Source organism: Aphis gossypii, chromosome 2, assembly GCF_020184175.1.
Source record: "Aphis gossypii isolate Hap1 chromosome 2, ASM2018417v2, whole genome shotgun sequence".
NCBI classification, from domain to species: domain Eukaryota; kingdom Metazoa; phylum Arthropoda; class Insecta; order Hemiptera; family Aphididae; genus Aphis; species Aphis gossypii.
Genome location: NC_065531.1, coordinates 50,731,116 through 50,752,405, shown reverse-complemented (window position 1 = coordinate 50,752,405; position 21,290 = coordinate 50,731,116). Strand labels below are relative to the sequence as shown.

At 32.2% G+C, this 21,290-nt stretch overlaps 1 protein-coding gene across 1 annotated transcript in view; it reads right to left on the bottom strand.

The window, feature by feature from the left end:
• Positions 1-21,290, bottom strand: part of LOC114125591 (3-phosphoinositide-dependent protein kinase 1) — a 161,825-nt gene that overhangs the window by 32,954 nt on the left and 107,581 nt on the right. The window contains exon 4 of the mRNA XM_027989311.2: positions 2,603-2,701. The gene's annotated coding sequence lies outside the window, so the exon portion shown is untranslated. The remainder of the gene's footprint in view (positions 1-2,602; positions 2,702-21,290) is intronic.

Here is a 21,290-nt window from a genome sequence, read left to right as displayed (position 1 = left end):
TTTTATACACATAAAACAGCCATATAAGTTTAAAGTTTCCCACCAAAACATTTTTTTTCCAGAAAAGTTTACACCGTGCAAGTATGGCGGGCATACCCGTGAAAAGTTTGACTGAGGTATCTGGGGCGATATATTATTATTTTTAAGTAAGGTTTTACTCAGTCGATACGATTGCCGTCTCTCTCCCGATGATGATTTTTACTCAGAATTCGACGCGCCTCTGTGTTTTTGGCGGGAACGCAATATAGCAAATTCATAATAATAATATAGACATTCCTATGAATCGAGTATCAACTTTTAGAAGCATGATCGGCTACTCCTTGGAAACGCCGTCGACCGAGTTTTCGACGAATTGTAAGTATATAAATATTTGTTTTATAATACACTGCATGCGCACATAATAGGAGAATAAACACACACACGAATTTATATATTATACATACATACATACTTCTATATTTGAATAAATTACTCGGTATGTATATTATGATTTTGACAAATTCGATTTCCCCACGCACGGTTGTTGTTTGTACACGGCGGCGGCATATATTTATACAATACGAAAATTATTAAAATATTCGACGAAGCCCAATAACCTCGACGACTGCTACGAAACGCTGCAAAGTTTTCCTGTTATTCGCAAAAGAGTAAACACGCCAACCATTAGCTATAATATCATAAAACACATACACACACACACATACGACTATATAATATGTACGAGAGAGATTGGATTTCGTTTCTATACACCACGCGTCATTCGATTTGTTCATAAATAGATGATAATAATAATATTATATTATATTATTGGTGTATATAATATAATATTATAAATACACTCGATAGTTATCCGTGTATATAACAGAGCAGTAACACATAATATTATATATTATTGAATACTATATAATATACCTACGCTTGGCCGTGGGAATACCTGTTTGTTTTTTTTCTCAGGGGCGGTAAAGTCGAGAGTTGGTACATATTATACATGTACGTAGAATATACGCGCACGCGTGTTTTTTTACGCGGTCGTAAAAAAAAAATAAAAAAAAAAAAAAAACAGCAGTGTGCGCTAAGACGCGTTGTCTGCGACGGAGGAGCGACCTCGTCGCGTCGGTTATATTATCGCGCACGCACGTACGTGTGTATATACAGGAACACGATATGTATATATATATAGGTACATAAAACATATAACAGTGGGTACGACACACGTGTATTCCGTGTCATCTCATCTTCGCGACACACACGACGACGATGATCTCTCTCTCGCAGTGCGAATTTATCACACCGTCCGGAAAATCGCACTCGATTTGTACGCCGTCCCCGAAAAGTTTTGAAACGGAATATCTGCAGTGTACGAACTGGCATAAAAGTATAAAGTATAAAATATGTTGTTTTTTATACGATGTATACAAATAATAATATCATTTATAAAGTATCTATTTTTTTTTTCAGGAAATATTATTATGAACGCCATATTAGTTATTTGCAGAATTTTACGCTAAATTCTCATCCCTGTGTGTAGGTCATATTATTATAATCAATTTAAACAGTTCGCATAATAAGTATTCTGGGTTAAAAGTTTAATGTTGAGGTGGGTTAAGTATATACGATGACATTGTGACATAACGTGCGAGGAGTTTTCTTCTCGTCTGCTGCAAAAAACTAGTTCAACACGCCACTAAATGTGTATGGTCCAGATGGCCGAGAGGTGTGGGAGGTAGATAAACGACAAATCGTACTTCGATTAACGATCGCGTAGGTATAATATTATATTATACATTTTAGACGACGATTGTTGTTGAAATGATATTATACGTGCGCGTTGTTTATAAATTATCGTTGTGTCGTATTTTATTGCGCCTATATTGCTGGCCTACCACAAAACCTGTATAATTTGCGCGAAACAATTTTGACGCTGCAGTGATAGGGCACAGTAGAGAGAGCGGCGCAGACGACCACGTTTTACGCGCTGCACGTGGAAACGCAATAATATAAACGTGCATCGTAAAAATTTCCGTTTTTTTTATTATTTTATAATGATCGGGGGAGGGGTAGGGGGACGATTATATGATGCATACGTATGCACACGCGCGCACTAGTCGATGACCGCTAAATTGTTACACTCTACGAACAACCGTGTCCGACCGCACTAAAATAACGCCAAGTAATTACTAAATATAATATATTAATATCGTGTTATGGCCAGTCGGACAATAAGAACCCGAGTCCAAAATCGTTACATGTATATAATTTATACCTGTATATTATACGCAAATATTCGTCGCCTATTTGTTATTGAATCTATCCTTTTGCAGGGTGCCTGCGCAGTTTTGTACCACAACTGCAGTTATCCCGTTTGATCAACTGACACTTTCAGTGTAAATGATTGAAATAAATGGGCATATATATTTTAAGGGGGGAAATTACGATAAATAATGCACGTATAATACAGTTTCCAAGACAACCATCGACAGTACGTTTCGACAACTTTTCGCCGACCATTAGACGCATTTTGGTTATCAATAATAAACATACAATACTAGCTGTATTAGGTATTATATTATATTGTGTTGGTTATAAAACGTTATTTACTTACGCGATTCGATCAGACATACGTGATCCTCGTGGCTTGTGAATATTGTGGATTTTATAGGCACTTATATATTTTTGTTTTGCCTCCGCGGTTGAGTGTTTCCTGAAAATAATTGTTAGTCAGTCAGTAAAATGATGATATGAGTACATAAATATAAGATATTAATATATTATGATCGTATAGTGAACAACAATATTATCATAGTTCGTTTTACGAAGAGTATAATAATATATTTTTACAGAACTTGTGTAATGAGCAATTATAGCAATATGAAGTGGGTAGGTTAGGTATGCACACATATATAATATATTATGTGTATATATATATATTTAGAAACCAATGATCGCATGTTCATGCCCAAGATAAGTATAAAATTAAAACTATTTATCAATAATAGTTGTTTTTCTATCATGTTTATGTGTAGAAACTATTATACCTATAATATATACATATATTTATAGTAATTGTATGTGTGTTCATGACTATATTAGTAACGTGACTATACGCGTTGTGTACACTTGTGTTTCCTTAACAGAACAAGTGACAGTGTATAAATTACTATCTAAGGGCTCCAAAAATAAAAAACTGTTACTGTTAGTTTGGCTTAGTTTCAGGTGACCTTTTATGGTATGGTCTGTAGACGTATGGTTACGGATTTTTAACACAACCAAGTAGCGAGACTAGGGACAGATCCAGAACGAAGATCTGGGTGGGGATCATTTGAATGTATGCCACGCAAATATTTATCCTATATATATTTTATATTAATTATTATATAATTATCTTAATTATCACTCGTTGTTAGGTAACTTATTATTTAGAGAAGGTGTAATTACTACATTACACCAATGCACAGGTATAATAAAAAACTATCAATGAATAAATTAACATTTTTCACCCTGCTCTGATTCTCTCCAACTATATAGGAACCGCAGCTACCCTTGTCGTATACCTCTACACGATCTTGTCCCCCCACCTCTCCTTAATTAACACTAGCTTTTACATAATATATACTATACTACAGTAAAGTTATTACTTATTAGTTTACAGTTCCATATGTATAGACTATCTATAGAGGATATTTCAATATTTCAGTAAGCCTGTAAACGCCAAGTTGCTGATTCGGAACTCAGTATCTCCTTATCAACAACTTTGGCTGAACTACCTACATAAACATAATACAACGTTTTTAAACACAAACAAATATTTATTGTTTTTGAAATCGTGCTATGGTTTAGTGATGATAATACGCTATACAACTGACCCACTTGTACGAGACAAAATGTTGTAATAATATAACTATTGTAACTATAACAAAAAATAAATACCTAATATTCTAATAACCTAACCTATTATAAATAATAACTAATAACTATTAATATTTAATATTATATAATATGAATTTATACGGTGGGACCTGACCGGCCGGCAGGCAACGATTGTGCAGAGCTATACATGGAACATGAAGTCATTCTCGTACGGGAGAGCCGATGAGGTCATTCCTATACGGGTTTTTACTTTTTTTGAAAAATGTATGTTACAGGGAAACGTATTATGTTTGTTTGTTTTAGTAATTTACGTGTACGTATTATTACACAAACCAATAAATAATAACGACACAATATGAAATTTAATACAGGCACTATTAACACGCCGTTCATGTAGAGTATTTAGTACATACGTAGTATAAATAAGATGCAGCGTCGAGTACATGGGTGTTTACAAAACAAACAAAACCTATTCGATTTTATGTTGAACTGAAGCAGTAAGGACTAAGACAATTCTGTTCACAGGTATTTCAGATTTATAGGTGCACTGCAGCGCACGTCATATCCCATAAACAGATTAGAGAAATATTTAACATGACATTCCAAATTTTTATTTAACTGTTGAAAATAATGAATGAAAATTGTCCTTAGTATCGACAAAGGGAAACTTGAAAAATACACGGTAATTTAAACAAACAGCTTGTTTTCGTTTTGATTTTAAGCATTTCCAAAATATTAATTAAAACGTTGATGACTTTTTTTTATTAAAGAGTCAAAATAGGAATGATGTGTGAGTGGAAGATAATTAATTTTACAAAACACAATATGATGTACATTTGAAGTATAATAAGATAATAAAAACAAACGTTTTGTTAAAGACGGTTAATTAAAATAAATGCATACTTTAAAATCTCAAAACAGGTCACTATGCTATATCGAAATAATGTTAAAATAAACAAATAGACCTGATAAGACTCGTTTCATTTAAACATGTGGTCATCTGGTCATGTGCATGTGGATTTACGTGCGAATATTTTTGATTTTTGATCTATTAGAGTAGTGGTAAACACTAGAAAAAAAAATAGTCGAAATAAAAAAGTGAATATACCATTATAGTGCGTGATAATAACTATACTTTGAATAAAATATAGTGATATTAATGATAATATAATTTGTAGTCTTGTAGATATAGTATATAACTAATTACTAATAAGTATAACTCTCTGCCTTCAACACAAGCTTTGCTTAGATAAACCAATCGTTTATTACATTACATTGTTTATATTGTCAAATATACGTGTAAAAAAAAAGTCAAATATGATAAAAAATTATTTTCGAATTCCACATCAGTAGGACATTAGATTAGCACAATAAAATTACTTCTATAGTATAATATAATTTATATCTATTACTGTTAATATAATGCCGCAAGACATACGTGATTTTTTTTACGGCAATTTATTAAACTGCATTATTGGTGTACACAGTGTTTGTTTCATTCTCGGGAGTAATATTATTGATGGAGAAAATCGATTCGGTGATTTTCGGCAATCGATTAGGTTACTTACCACCGCTAATTAATAGGTAATATTTTGTAAAATATGAAATAACTATGTATATACATAAACGGTTCCCAGAACAGTGGACGTTGTCGACATTCACAAAAATCGCCTTCGAATTACGTACACGAAATATCGTTTGTCTACGGCAATAATTATTGTTTGCAATAATAACACTACTGAATAATGCGCTTAATTATTACCAGAACCTCCCCGAGCGAAAATCAAACGGTGCCGCTTTACTACGGACTACGCGTACGATCGTCGTAATACGGCCAAAGTACAAATCGATTCATATCGCTTAATGGTGAGAATAACACTATAATAGGTAAAATATACTATTTATGCAAATAAAACTCTATAGGTATGCGCATAAAAATAATATGCAATATTTAATAGTATATTAATACGGACGAAGTGATATCACGAGTGCGTAAAATATCGTATAGGCTGTAACATTGTTTAACGATTATGATAATATAATACAACATTGTTATTTATTGTTACAACAACTGCGTCGGCACAATTATTTTATAGAAACTATATTCGAGAATTTGATTTATCGGGATTAAAACGCACAAACGCAATAAACATTGGTAACAAACACTGCTGTATCGCGGCGTTTCTCAATTTCAATGAATAATTAAATAATTATAATAATAAATAATAAATACATCAATAAATAATAATGTTATCGCGACTGAATGGTTGGATGAACGCGCGTTACATTGATAATATTCGCGCCGTTATAACAATTAACAATCGATACGATACGATGTGTAAATATATATATATTATAATATTACACACTGTTCTATACGTTAATATATGTGTCTATTGTTTATATTAATATAATAAAATATGAAAATGTGTATCGTGTAAATAATAATAATATTATAATAACAACTTGAGCGATAATAATACGGAATAATAATATCGTATAGAATTGACGACCGGGCAAAACAAGGAAGTGAACAGGTGGAAAGGTGTTGCCGCGTGTTGGGTTCAACGGCACGGCGACAAGGCTATATTTTTTTGATTTTAAGATGTTTAATTTCGAGGATACGAATCTCGTTAGTGAATGTGGTACAACTACAGCTGTGGTCTAAACACAATATAATATTATACGATATTATTATCTATACCCAAACGAACCGTTGATACGTATCACAGGTGTGCGTTTCACAGGTTTAGTATAATATAATATGTGTTATTATTTGGCTGTACAGATATTATTGTTATGACGATTTCGCGAACACATATTTTTTAAAAGCGCTTATTTATGGTTATATACACTATGGGAAAACGATTATTTTCCGTACGGGTCTAACAGGAAATGGCAACGATCCTAGACACAAGTCTCTCCGGGCCACTAATATTGTGTTATTTTGTCAATAGATCACGTGTTTGTTTTGTTGGTCGACAAAACAAAACAGTCGTCTGTCGTTGTTGTTACCTATTGTTCATCGGAATTGGTTTACAACAATACCATACACACTACTCGTATTATCATTAAACTATCATATTATATTGTTTGTTAACCAAACGTATTTTTCCGGACGCGCGCAGTTGTTTTATTATTATTTTGAAGTTCATCTGTTACAACTTACTATTATATTAGTAATAGGTATAAATGCAGGTGAAAAATACGGTGCAAGTCGAAAACTCGGAACTGTACACAACACGGCGATCGTTCGATTATGATTATGGTTAGGTAAGAGTAGGTAACGGAGAATCGATAAATTATCTGGTCGACGATGTTTTTCGTTGTAGATAATCTTAAAATAAAACTGACAATTATTATTGTGTTATATAGTAATATATACGACGTACATAATATTTAAGGTCTGTCTATTCGACCACTGAAAAAGATAAAACGACAACAATATTACAATATCATCGCTACAATTGTTGACAAACTATATAACAGAAATCTCAAAGGCTATACACGAAACGGATATCCATTCGATTGATTTTAATACGTAACATCTTAAATGGCGAGCTTCGATTGAACTCAAACAAACATAACATCGAACCGAAGTCACCAACCAACGACCTAACCAAAAATGTATTCACACTTTTTTGAGCGTTCGACTTTCGACGTGATATTTCTTTTAAACATTTTTTCTTTACGATTAAAAACATTAACTGATTTACTATACCTACAATTATATTTACAGTCATATTATTAACTCGCTATGTATGTCGTTACTGACAAAATCAACGACCCGCTAAATTTTTTTAATAATCAAGAGTTCGTAAAATATGTGATGCCTATAATTATATCGTAATTATTCATATATAGTAACTACCTAGGTAGTCAAATTATATGCTGTTAATCGCTGCCAAAAATAATATTTTAAACCTAGTCCTAAGCCTACATAAAATGGGATGGAAAATACGCAATTTATACACTACCCTAATATTGCTCAATACAAAAGTGAAAGGGGCACAATATATTCATGTGAAATGGCGACTGCGAGTGATGAGGTGTAACCTACCTATTATACTATTATTATTATAGTATAAAATATAAATTATTACGTACAACACTCAGAACGTTGATGAACGAAGAACGATGAATGATGAGTTATGACATTTGAAATTGTCGGATGAGGTACAGTTAGGTATCTGGTAGGTATATACATATAAATGTATGTGTTAATATTGTGTAAAGTTTAATAGGTATATTCCGGTTTTCTTTCGTCAAGTTTTTAAAATTATTTTCCATTAAATGCAGAACTGTATCGTGTTTGAAACGTTTGATGGCCTAGGGTACACAAAAAAATGTTAATCTATTAAGCTTGTAGCTTTTCACTTTTCAGCACATAACAACTATGACGGTATTCAATAAATTTAAACGTTACCTCGTTTCTCCCTGCAAATGGCATTTTATTTTTTATTTCAAAATGGCAGCTGTATACTTATTTCTCAATTAACCAGCATCTAAACATCGCATTAATAGGTACCTATTATAATACATTGATTGAATAATGGCAGCAATCTATCTATGAGCTTCACTATTATATGAACGCCACTTATATTATTATTAATTTTTTTAAACTTGAATATCGTGATAATTCGCTCTTATATAACTTTTAATTACTCTTTCATTACATAATTAATAATTATTGTACTAAATATTATATCATAATATTTGTATACTCGTTACGAACATTTTATCGTTATTTTAATATTTTATTATTATCTCAACACTCTCAATAGCTATTTATATTTAATCATCGATACACAATACACAATATAGTTCAGTATAGTTTTTTTTTAAAGTAAATATTAAATCACCCGAAATTTCCCTTTTGTTTATGCACAGAAATACAATTTTTTTAGAATATAATTTTTGAAAACCGTGAAAAATATAAAATTTAAAAACTACCTCATGATTCATAAGTGACAATAAATTAAATGTAAATAGTAACCTTCAGAAATAATCGCTGGTACGTAGTTAATAAATTACCCTGTGAGTACGTATTTTCCAATATAAATACTATATAAGATCATTTATTATTGAACGCGTGTTTTAAGTGGCTCGTTAAAAACTTGCAGTTGCATAAACAAATATAAAAACAAAATAAATCAATAATTGAAGTGCGCGTTTAAAGTTGCAAAATTGTTGCTGACTTAAAACTAAAATAAAAATCGCTCAGGGCTCTCAAACGAACACATAATAATATAAACTTCAGAGAAAACGCCGCCGCCGTCATTCGCGGCACGCAGAGGAACGACTTTATTGGCGATCAAAGTGCACGTGTGTTTGTATTATTTTTTTTTCGATTTTTGTATTACTCTGCAGTGTTACGGTTTTATTCCTTTTACGCGTTTTCGTTCAAATATTACGATTTTTACATAACATTTCGCTCCGCAGCACGTGCTGACACGCGCGAGGTGAAGGGGGTCAATTAATACGGTTTTAAATACGATTTTTAAAGTAGACGACTTGCACAAAACGATCGATAAAAATTCTTAGTTTTTTTTTTTTATGCGTTTTCCGAAGTAGCATAAAAGTGGCAGTCAGTCGCATTAATGATTTACATTATATACATCATACGACTATAGATGTAATATTTAAAACTATAACGCACTGCAATAAAACACATATTATATACTTTAGTCCTACGCAACCGTCGCGTAAAAGCCGTAAACGAACAAAAGTATGATAAAAAAAAAAAAAATTAAAGCGCGCGCACACAAATAGGTATTACTTATATTATTATTATTATTATTATTATAGACCTCTCTTGCACGTGTCGTAAATGCGGTGCAACATGTCGCAATGCATATCATGCGTACAACACAGTACGTAACATATTATTATATTAAGGTGTTACGCGTTCGGCCACCTCGCGAGTGTGTGATGGATGGGCACAATAAAATATTGTGTCTTAATTAATTTAATCGCGCGCACGCGGTAATAAACGCGAAGTAAAACCGCCCGACGACGCGGCGTTGACGCACATTTTCCGCGAACATTTGCCGTCGGGAGGTACAGCCCGCTTAGGAGCGGAGGATAATTAAAAAAAAAAAAAAAAAATGGAATTACTATAATAACCGCAAGTCGACAGTCATCGTGACATGATGATGATGATGATGTTATTATTAAATCGCCCGGAAAAGGAAAAAGGAAAACATTTTTTTTTCTTCTTCTCGAAAAACCGTTTTATTTTTGGACTATACAGTTTTCTACGTCATAATATACACACACACACACACTCACACTTATTTATTCACCTCGTCGCATTCCAATTACGCGTTATTGTTATACGTTTTTTCGAGTTTTCGTCCCGAGCGAGGCAGCGGTCGAATAATGACGTTTTCTCGGTATTTTAATATAACGACGCGCTGCAGGTGATTCGTTTTTCTAGTTTCCATTAAAACGGCTGCTGTAGCGCAGCTGTACAATATCACATTCTCGTGCTGTATAATATTATTATATATATGTTATATTATATATGTATTAAATTTATATCGTAACCACGCGCCAATATTGGTAATGAAAAAAAAAAAAACGAAATAGTTAATTTATTTAACGTTTAAACGAGAAGACTAGATAACAATAATATAATACATTACGATGATATAGACGTTTTGCGGTTAATAACTTTTTTTGTCCCGTTGTTTTCGCATTATTTCGTCAGTGTTTTTCCGCGAAAATTAATTTAAACGTACCGACGGACGCCGCCACCACCTACTCGAAATGGGTGGACGCGAAGGTTGTCTTCTTTTATTTTTATATAATATAATTCGTGTGACGCGCGTTGCCGCCGTAAAACGAGCGCGAAAACATTATATAGTGACAATAAAAGTCATCATCGACTTCAATGGACTTTAATAACGATGTCGTGGATCGTGTGCAGCGGGAAAGGGGGACGTTCGCTCCAAATCGGTTTTACCGAGAAAAACGGTTCTAAAAACGCAAAGGGGTCAATGACGCCACCGCCACGACTGTAATGAGTTTTTTTCACCACAACTTCATAATATGTTTAGCTTAAATAAAATGTCTACTGAAATAATAAACTAGTTTTCTTCGAAAGCCATCTGCCGCCACATAGGCTCCACAATATCTGACAAAATTATATACACAAAGGAATGACAGGTTACAGGCCTAGTGCACCGTATATAAATTTAATAATAAGATATAAAAATCAAAATACGTGATACTCACCTGTTGCTCATCTGTAGCCGCGGAATCGTCGGTTTACGACTGCAGCGTTCATTTTCAAATTATCAGTCCAGCCGACTAATCACTCGAAATGAATTATACACATAGTAATTTTATGTGACATTTATAAGAAATCGTCTAGAGAATTACTTTGGCAATAGAGGTGGCGACAGAAGCACAAGTATCACTACGTGCCGTAAGTCTGTTATACCTAAGTGTTTTCGTCAATAAAACTAGTTATTATTTTAAATAATATTGAGTAATTAAATATTAATAGGTGCGCTGAACCACCTTTTGTCATTCAAACTGTATACGACTCTTCCTTGCCCAAGTTAAATTGTCGCGGGTTATACGCAGAGCAGTGATATCTACGGTTCACGCTTTCTTATCATTCGTTTAAAAAAAAAAAAAAACGTTATCCTAAAAAATTATTCATTTTTTTTAGTTTAATTATAGTTTAATTGTTTAAACACACATACAATGTTTCAACAAAGTTATAAATTCATAATAAATACACGAATTTTACGTCATATTATAATGAATTTGAATATAAAATTAATATTTAATTAATAGATAAGTGGTTTTGGTGATTGGTTGGATTTCTACAAAGACGTCTTGTGGTAGGCTTAGTTTTAGCCAAAGTTTAGATGTTCTTTCTCCAATTTTGTAATGGAGAAGGGGGAGGGTTATCTGAGACAAATTTACTCATTAAGTTATAGACTAACAAATTTACTGTCAAACGGGAATTTTTTTAGGTCAAATCCCATTTTTCTAGCATCTCATTTTACCATTTTGTGTTTGTTTCCCAAATTATTTGTATTATTATTATTCAGTTACCAATTATTAATTTGAGTATAACGTATAGATATAATATAATATCGTGATGTATCTACTTACAACCTATTAAACCTATATTGTCTATACTCTATACATCATAGAATAAATACAATTATATAAATGATAATAATCATAATTATTATTTTCATAGTTAAAATATTATTTGATATGAAGTACAAATGCGATTAATTTCAACATAATATAACTTATTTAACACTGCTAATTATATATGCACACACAAATTTGAATTAATCTGGTTTATAATAAATTATAATGTAATATTCTAATTGACTTGTAATTTTGTTTTGAATTGTTTTTATTTATGATTTTGTAATAGGTATTTAATTATGCATGCAATTTTATATTGAATTTTGTTGATTGAAAATCGTTATGTATTATAAAATAATAAAATTTCATATATACGCGTACATAATTACGATTAATTAACATTTAATATGAAGATGTACTAATATTATGAATATAATTATACCTATATTTCTTATATGCATTTTTTAACAATATTCATAAGTATTATTTATTATTATTTTAATTATACCTATACAGTTTAAATAAGTTTTCTTTTGGAAAAAACATTGTTGAACACACTATTTGGAAATGAAAGCACTTGAAAATATAATTATAATATAGTATTATATGGTCTTTAAGAATACTTTAGATTTCTAAAAGTCTGAATTCGAATATAATATTCTTTATGAAAGAAATAAATTTGAACCAGAATTGTGAGCATGCATGATTAATCACCTTGTATGTATAACAAATATGTTGTAAAATTCCGGAGCTCCATAAAACCATAGCGTATATCTTATATACTTCTATAATTTTATGGACCTATATACTGGATATGCGCACACGTCCTGCGATATGGGGTCTGGACGATGTGGTGATGATAATAACGACTTCGGTGCACGTCGTAAGCCGACTGCAGTTATAATATATATGCCACGTACTATATATATATATATAATGTATATGGGTAATGTGTAAAACACGTATAATCATAATAACATATTGTACATAATATATATATCGTTTTTATTGGCGATTTAGACGCCGCCGCGTGCTCCTCGGCTGTAGGACTCTGGCGAGGGGGGACTTTCACCAGCCATTAAAACGTTCTAACTGTATTTCGCCGCTGTCGGAATACTCGGAAACGTCAAAGATTTATTTTTTATTTTTGAATTTATTCCTAATTTCTGTCGATGAGTTGTGTTCCGCAAATCGGTACGAATATTATTTTCGAAGCCACGCGTGAATTCGACGAAAAGCGAATGCACGTGCAGTAAAAAATATAACAATATTATTATGCATTGCCGTAGCAGCTGCACAGGTTTCATAGACAGAACTTGCGTTATTTCGATAACAAAATAAACAGTTTCCAAAGTATAATTTTGTTTAAAGCGCACAGTTCTTTTTATTTTAATCGATATAATACTATATAATATTTGCAAGTTTTTAAGTTTGCTGCAGGTTAAACGGTCATGATTAAGTCATTAGTGCAATTGATTTCGCGAAAACCACTTAAAAGCCTTTTTTTAAAGTTATAAAGTAATTAGTATTTGACATTTGTGATTAAATTATTCGGAATAAACTATTGTTCGCGTTCTGAATGATTAAAAGTTCAACCCGTTATTGGTCATTGTTTGCATTATGTATTTATGTACACCGTTAATGCATTTCGGATAATTTTACTTGGCTTTTTATTTTATACTCTTCGTCATATGCCAATAAAAAATTTTTATTTGTTTTTGAAAATTGGCTTTACGTAGAAAAACTATCAAGTATCTATTATTTTCACAGTGCCTACATTTTTAATCTATAATACGAATGATAATAATTACGATATCGATTATTTTTATTGTTTTTACAGAATTTCTAAACTATACATTTTATTGTTTTCACTGCAGTTGCCTGCAGCTAACGGCTATTATACGCGAGTATGATCGTTATTTGAATTGTCGTCATATAGTTTATATATATTGTATTAGTTTCGAAATGTTAACGTTTTACGTACATAACTGTAAGTCTGTAAATATTCTGACACAAACAATAGTCCACTTCCACATTACATTCTATTTAGTTTACATAATATGTATATTTTTGTTTCTATAGTTATAGCTATATATCGGTAAAACTGTAAGTCATTTTTTTTTTCATTTTTTTAAATTCTTTTGTTTACACGATATTATTATTATTGTTTGTTTTTTCTTTAAACTAATTATATTTCACTCTGTTAAGTTATAATATTATAGACGTTATTATTGTAGATTATAGGTAGGTCGTAGCCTGCGGGTATATATATAGATGCACAGTGCTGCACTTAACCGTAAATACACTGAAGGACTACGTCATTCGTCACTGCATTACAATGTCGTACACCGCGGTATACCCCTTTAATTGCCACCGTGTGCGTATACATCGTATACGTTTATTATAAATGTATAAAATTATTGTAAACAGCGTAATGACGTTTTGAGAAAACAGACGCACCAGACGTCTGTCTTCAATGACATGCAAGTTGCGCGAACGCGTGTGAAAAACAAGTGCATACGAAATATTACAGCTTGCATCCTTATACGCGCGTGTAATTATCTTGTAAATACTAATGGAGAAGCCGTTATATAAGTTATTACTGTCGGAATTAAAAATGAAAATTACGCTGCATACGAATGGTTGCCTTGTGTGTGATGATCGTATATGCGCGATATTTTAATACGATTCAAGGTAAAAAAAAAAAAATAAACGAATGAAAAATAGCGCGATTATCTATACGACTATCGCGTGGGGACTGTTGGTCAAGTGTTTTCAATTATATACAGATGTCAGATGGTGCACCTTAAGCGAAAGTGTCCGTCTGCTCTTTTCTTCGTTGTTGAAAACTTTACAGTAATATTATTTGATCATGCAGCCGGTAAATTTATTACATATATGTATACGTGTATTTCAATAATATATTGTATTGATTGTTTGTTGGACCGCGACAGCTTCTACTTTTCCAACTCTTCCATTTACATACATACATATTACATACATATATGGAGTCAAAACTCAAAATAGTTTAAAAGATTTTCTCCTACTGAAGGAACGATTTGTTTTAAGGTAAGTCATTTCTACGATAACATGTTCATAGGGAAGAAATGAATAGTTGTAATTTCACAAAAATGGCTAAATTCGTCATTATTTTTAGTAAACCTTAGATCTTAAACTTTTCTAAAACAACTTTGGAACAAATGATAAAAGTAGCTTCTAATTGTCAAATTTACATCAAAAAGAGTGGCTAAAATAACAGCTTTTTCCAAATCAAAATTTAAGTGGGTTTGATCGATAAATAATTTGTGTTCTGCACATAATTTAATTAAAATAAAATTGAACATGTCTTCATAAATAGATATACTGTCTTACGTTAAAAAGAATAGTGCACTACAATATGTATGAATAACTATTATAATGTAAACTTTTAAAAAATCTGTACTCAGTGGGACTGAGGTTAAAATTATCATCATAATACCACGTTTTGGCCTCTGTCAAAATTTGTAGGCTGTCATTTGTTGCAAACATTATAATTCTTTTGCTGATTGTTAATTTATTATTTTCCAATAAAACTCGTTATTCATTAACTTTACTAAAGTCCAGTCACCTGAAACATAAAGTTTGAAAAAAGTTTGACTCTGTCATACTTGACCCTCGAAATAAATATTTAAAAAAATGTCGAATAAAGTATTTACTTTCCATAACAATATAATTTATGCAATTTAATGTGGGATTATTGTTAGTTCGTTGATTTCTTATTGTTCGTTTTACAACAATTTCTTTGGGTTGAAACAATAGATATTCAGCTGGTATTTTATATTTACAGCTTCCGCAAATATTTAACTGGGTTTGTCACAGCTAGGCTCTTCTCAATCGTAACTTAATTTTTTTTTAAGTTTTCAATAATTAGTATTTTATTGTTCACCGCGTGCATAGCTGTATTCAATTCGAACTACATAGTGTATGATCGCAGTACTGAATATCGACTGCAGTCACCATACCAGTGTATATCGACATACGCACATGCTTACAATCGTAGTGAATATTGCCAATTTATAGTCTTTAGGCGGTCATACGCCGTTGATATTGTTGACATTCGTATTTGGTAAACATTTACCACACTTGCATATGTACCTATATGCTATAAGATATTTTTTTACTACCGTCGTTATCGTCTATAGCAATATTTCGGAACTTTTTACCTGTGTTTAACTCATAAGTTCAGCTGAGTTAATATATAATTACGTAATCACACGAAATAATAAGGTCGATAGTCGATAATCCAATTTTTTAACGTTTGATTGCTGGATATATACCTTTATTATATACTCGTTATATTATCGACGCGTATACTAGGGGTTACTAGTAACCTTGCACAACAGTGTTTTTAACGATAACACTTTAATTTTGAATTTCTTTTACTTAAATTTAAATTAAAAATAGAATTAATTAAAATAATTTTTTTGTGATAAGTTTCACGTACTTTTAATCAAACAAATTGGAAGATTATTGTTTATATTAATTAAGCACTGATAAATTTAATAAATATACATTACGTATAGGTACCTATTTATAATAAGTGAAGTAAGTAAAAAGAGTAAAAGAACAAAAAAAAATAAGCCAGTGAACTGACGTAGGTACAGGATATTAAATCAAGAGAGTGTAACGCAAAAAATCGTAATTTATTGTAAGAACGGGGAGATTTACAGCAGTAAATATCACGATATAGTTTACCGCGTTGTAATAAATAAAAATATAATTACAACAATGTAAATTTGTTTTCATATCAAGCTATATTTTTTTTATCAATTTATTATGTACTTATATCTATTTGATTATAATATATTCTATGTTATCAGCTATAATTTCTTTATGTATCTCAAATTAATCATTTATTGTGATATAATATGCATTTAACTTTATGGTGGTTTTCATTCGTATGTCAACATTCACTAAATAGTTATTGCGGCGTGCGCGCGTGTAAACAAACACGACCGATAATTAATGTCCGTATAGTGAGGTATTCGTGAAAATTGACTAAATTTTTGATTAGCAAGTGTCAACAGTCGTATCGACGCAGAGACAGACGACATTCGTCGGTATATACCGTGGTCATACACCTCGTGATACATACCTTCCGACGGTTCTAACCGATCTGACCGTATATAGTGCGACAGTCGGGCTATAATATTATGTCAGAGTTTTAAAAATTTCGTTAAACAGGCACGTAGGCATATCGTATCGAAGTGCTAAACTCTGATGATCGATATGCTCGGAATGACGACGTTTACGATGAAACGCATAATTACAACACATATTTTACGTTATTATATACACATGCACCTATAAAAATAATAATAATAATAGTAATATACGCGTATCCTTCGGCGGAGATGCGAATGACGTCACGGTTAAAATTTACTCGCTGTGTGTATTTATAATAAATTATACAGCAATAATATTATTATAGAGGCATATATAAATACTGTATATATATGTGTATACTTAGGTGTACTATGCTTTTGACGCGCGCGAACGAACGAACGAACGAAAAAACACATATCATATTATTATATTATGTGTGTATAATATACGCGCGCATCGTATAATAGGAGGCGCCTTATATACATAAGCCTATATATAGGTACGCAAAATGTACGTGAATCCGTATCGTGTATAATAATACACGACGTTACTTAATATTCTCGGGTCGAAAAGGCTATTATGGGCTTTGATTGATGGTTGTCAGCAGACGACGATGACGGAAATTTCCATACTTATTTATCTTTTTCGTAACACATGCGCGTATCCACGCCGGCGCGTCTTCGCGCGGGGAAGGAAGACTGTACGCAGAATAAACGCGCGATACACACCAACGCCGTTATATACTCGGGTAGGCACTCGGTGCGTGTGTGCTATATGCGTCTATATGATATTATATACACGATATAATAATAATACATACGGGCGGGAAATGAAATCGCGAGAAACGTTTTTTAAACTCGTTTGCGGATTAACAACACACATATTATGTACACGGTACAGTATACACCGCTTAGACGCCACCTTATAATACTATGTATTATATTATATATACTTACATCACTTATTCCGATTACAATAGTGTATAACTACAAATATATATCATATATTATATTGTACTACACGAGTTTCGGTAATTCGATCAGTCTTAAAATTCACCGATTTGCTGGCCTCGTTCGTGAGTCAGCGTATACGTGTGAGTGTGTGTGTGTCGTGCAATTCAATATTACATTATCATATAATGTCAGTTCAGTTTTCATGTTATCCATGTGCAGTTTTCAACGTCCGTGCGGTCTTATCTCTACGGCGGAGTTGACAATAATTATTATATTGTTGTTACACCATTCGATATAGATAGAATACTGAGCGACCGCCCGCCGCCGATCAAAACACAATATCGCAAAATATCGCCGCCAATAAATTTTAACATAATAATATATAATATATGATATTATACATTATAATATGGAAGTTGTACATGCACGTTTTTCAGGAGGACGGACTCCGTCATCGCCGCACATGAAATGCATCATAACTACGTTAGGTCAGGTATACTTACCTTGACAACAATTTAAAAACGAAACTTATTATTACATATATGTATAGAGGTGTACAATATTATGAATATATATATATATATACATATAGGTAATATGTATGTAGAACGCCGTCATCGCCACCGTGTACAACGTATATAACGTCGTAATTGTTTGGGAAAGTAAAATTCTTTAGAAATAATACAATATTCGTCCTTAACCACGGCACGGTTTTTAGAAATGGCGTACGTCAATATGCCATTATACTATTTATTTGCGCGTTGCGAAGTGTATACGTACGGCGAGCACTGCCGAGAAGGTATTACATCGTACAACACGCGTATGTACTCGCGGGTTTATTAAATTTAATATTGTTATTACGACGACCGACTGACGTGCGCGTTGAAATGCGCGTATTGTTCAATTAAATCACTTTATACACGTATATAAGAGCGTGTGTTATTGCGTTTGACGGCCAAGTTTACGAGACTCCTTTGGTGTTTTCGAAATGGCGTTTGTTTTTCACTCATATACGATGTATATACCGATGTCCTAAGTATAGATATATCGCACGAAAGCACTCGACGTCGACGCGCGACGCTAATGTCAAAAAAATATACCTGTTCGCATACGTACCGGAGTAATGAATTTGGAGCTAAAACGTTTCTCTGGTTGAGAACTCCAAACGGTGTAAATCTTATTCAGTGTTGTGTAAATAGTTTACGTTTTCCAAACAGTATTGGCGTAATAATATTTTATCATATTAGCGATTATTATTCAAAGGTTTAATACTCGATGGAATTATAAAATTATCGGAGAACGATAAAATACGAGGACGTTTAGATGTAGGATTGATGATGTCTCGAAAAGAGGAGTCCTCGATGTCAAAAATCCCACCCTTAATTCCACGTATCCGTCACTGCGTTTTTTAATCGTTGCTTTCGAAACGATTTATTCTCCAAATATATTTTCATTCTGTTTTTATATACAATAATAACATAATATTATAATATTGTTATTGTTATACGCTCGAGAAACAAAACCGAAAAATTAAATAAATGCTCATTATAATTTATTCCTATACCGAATTCCGTGATAGCATTTTTCACGGATCATCAACAATGTACATTGTACACCCAACATTATATATATTATACAAGTACGCGGCGCGGTGGACGTTATATTCAAAACTATACACAAATGTATTAGCGTTTACCGAAAAATTACAGAATACTTATAATCTTCACACGCCGTTTCGAATCGATTGGTCGGACGCTGCCGAACAACAACACATACACAAATCGAAAAAAAAACTCATTCTTCGAATCGTCGTCGTCGCTTCTATTCGTTACGGTTCAGTCGTCACTACCGCACATTCAGAGGATTATTTAAGTATACACGGGTATATACCAGTAGAGCATTAGGTACCTCGCATATCGTACAAACTCTTCGGTGAAACATTGACAACAACAACAACAACAACAACAATACAACACCTTAATCCGTTGACGGACACGTATATACGCCGTTTCGAATGTATTATTTATTTAACTTGTATATACACATCAGTCGACGTGAAACGAATATAATCGTACCATCGAACTCGTTTTCGTCTATACCTGGTACCTGTGATTCGCTTTAACATCAATATTGAATATTTCATACTATACAGCGTGATTCGCCAAGCATATACTCACCCCCACGATTTTGTTTAATAACGAATTTATTCAAATTTTTATTTTTAGAATATTTAATTTTTTTTTGAAAATTTAAACAAATGTATAAGTAGTTTTTCAGTAATTAAAATTTACCTATATATACTGTAAGGATAAGAGTTATTAAAAATATTTAAACGAAAATAAGGTACAGAGTAGATGGAATATCGGATATATAGTAATTATTATGCTTGGCCAACTTTTATAAATTATTTATGTTGTATAGATTAATATATTAATCCCCAAAATTACAAATCACCATAGCCCCCGTATCTTCTAAACCCGTTACTATATTATGGACCTAAAGGCTAAAATCCTCAGTACACAAAGTTAAATAATTCAAAAACAATTCGTTCGAATTTTGATTTTGATATAGGTACTAGCAGAAAAAGGAGGGTAGTCACAGTCTTTAAGTTATTGCAGAAAATCTTAAATTTAAGAATTTTATAAATCAGATTTTGATTAATTGCATTATCGAAGAAAAAAAGGAAGTGAGCATATTATGTTTGGTATATGAATCATTCTGTATATGTCATACCTAATAATTATGTACATGATATATTATACTGAATGTTATATACAAATTATGTACAAATGTTAGTATAATGTATAGAGGTACTTTAAAGGATCGCTACTACAGGGACTCTCGGGCACTGGAGTTTCGGAATACTTAAACGCGTCGACAATGCAACTGGTATAGAAAATATTGTAAAATAAAAGCGAGTCGATGTATCATCATTATCATATACGATGCTGCAGCGATCGGAAATGTTTTTAAGGAAAACCTATCAAACCGTTTACGGATTTCGCGTGGACGGAGTATACATTTATTATAATATACACTCTTTTATACTGCACGCGTTTGTTAATATCATTATATTAATGCGCTTCTTCCGGACCGCCTGCGTCGCGTCCTTTTACGTCATATACTCGTATAATAATAATATATATAATAACACACACGTTCACTCAAATACAATAAAACCGCCGTCGGCGGGCGAAAACGTGT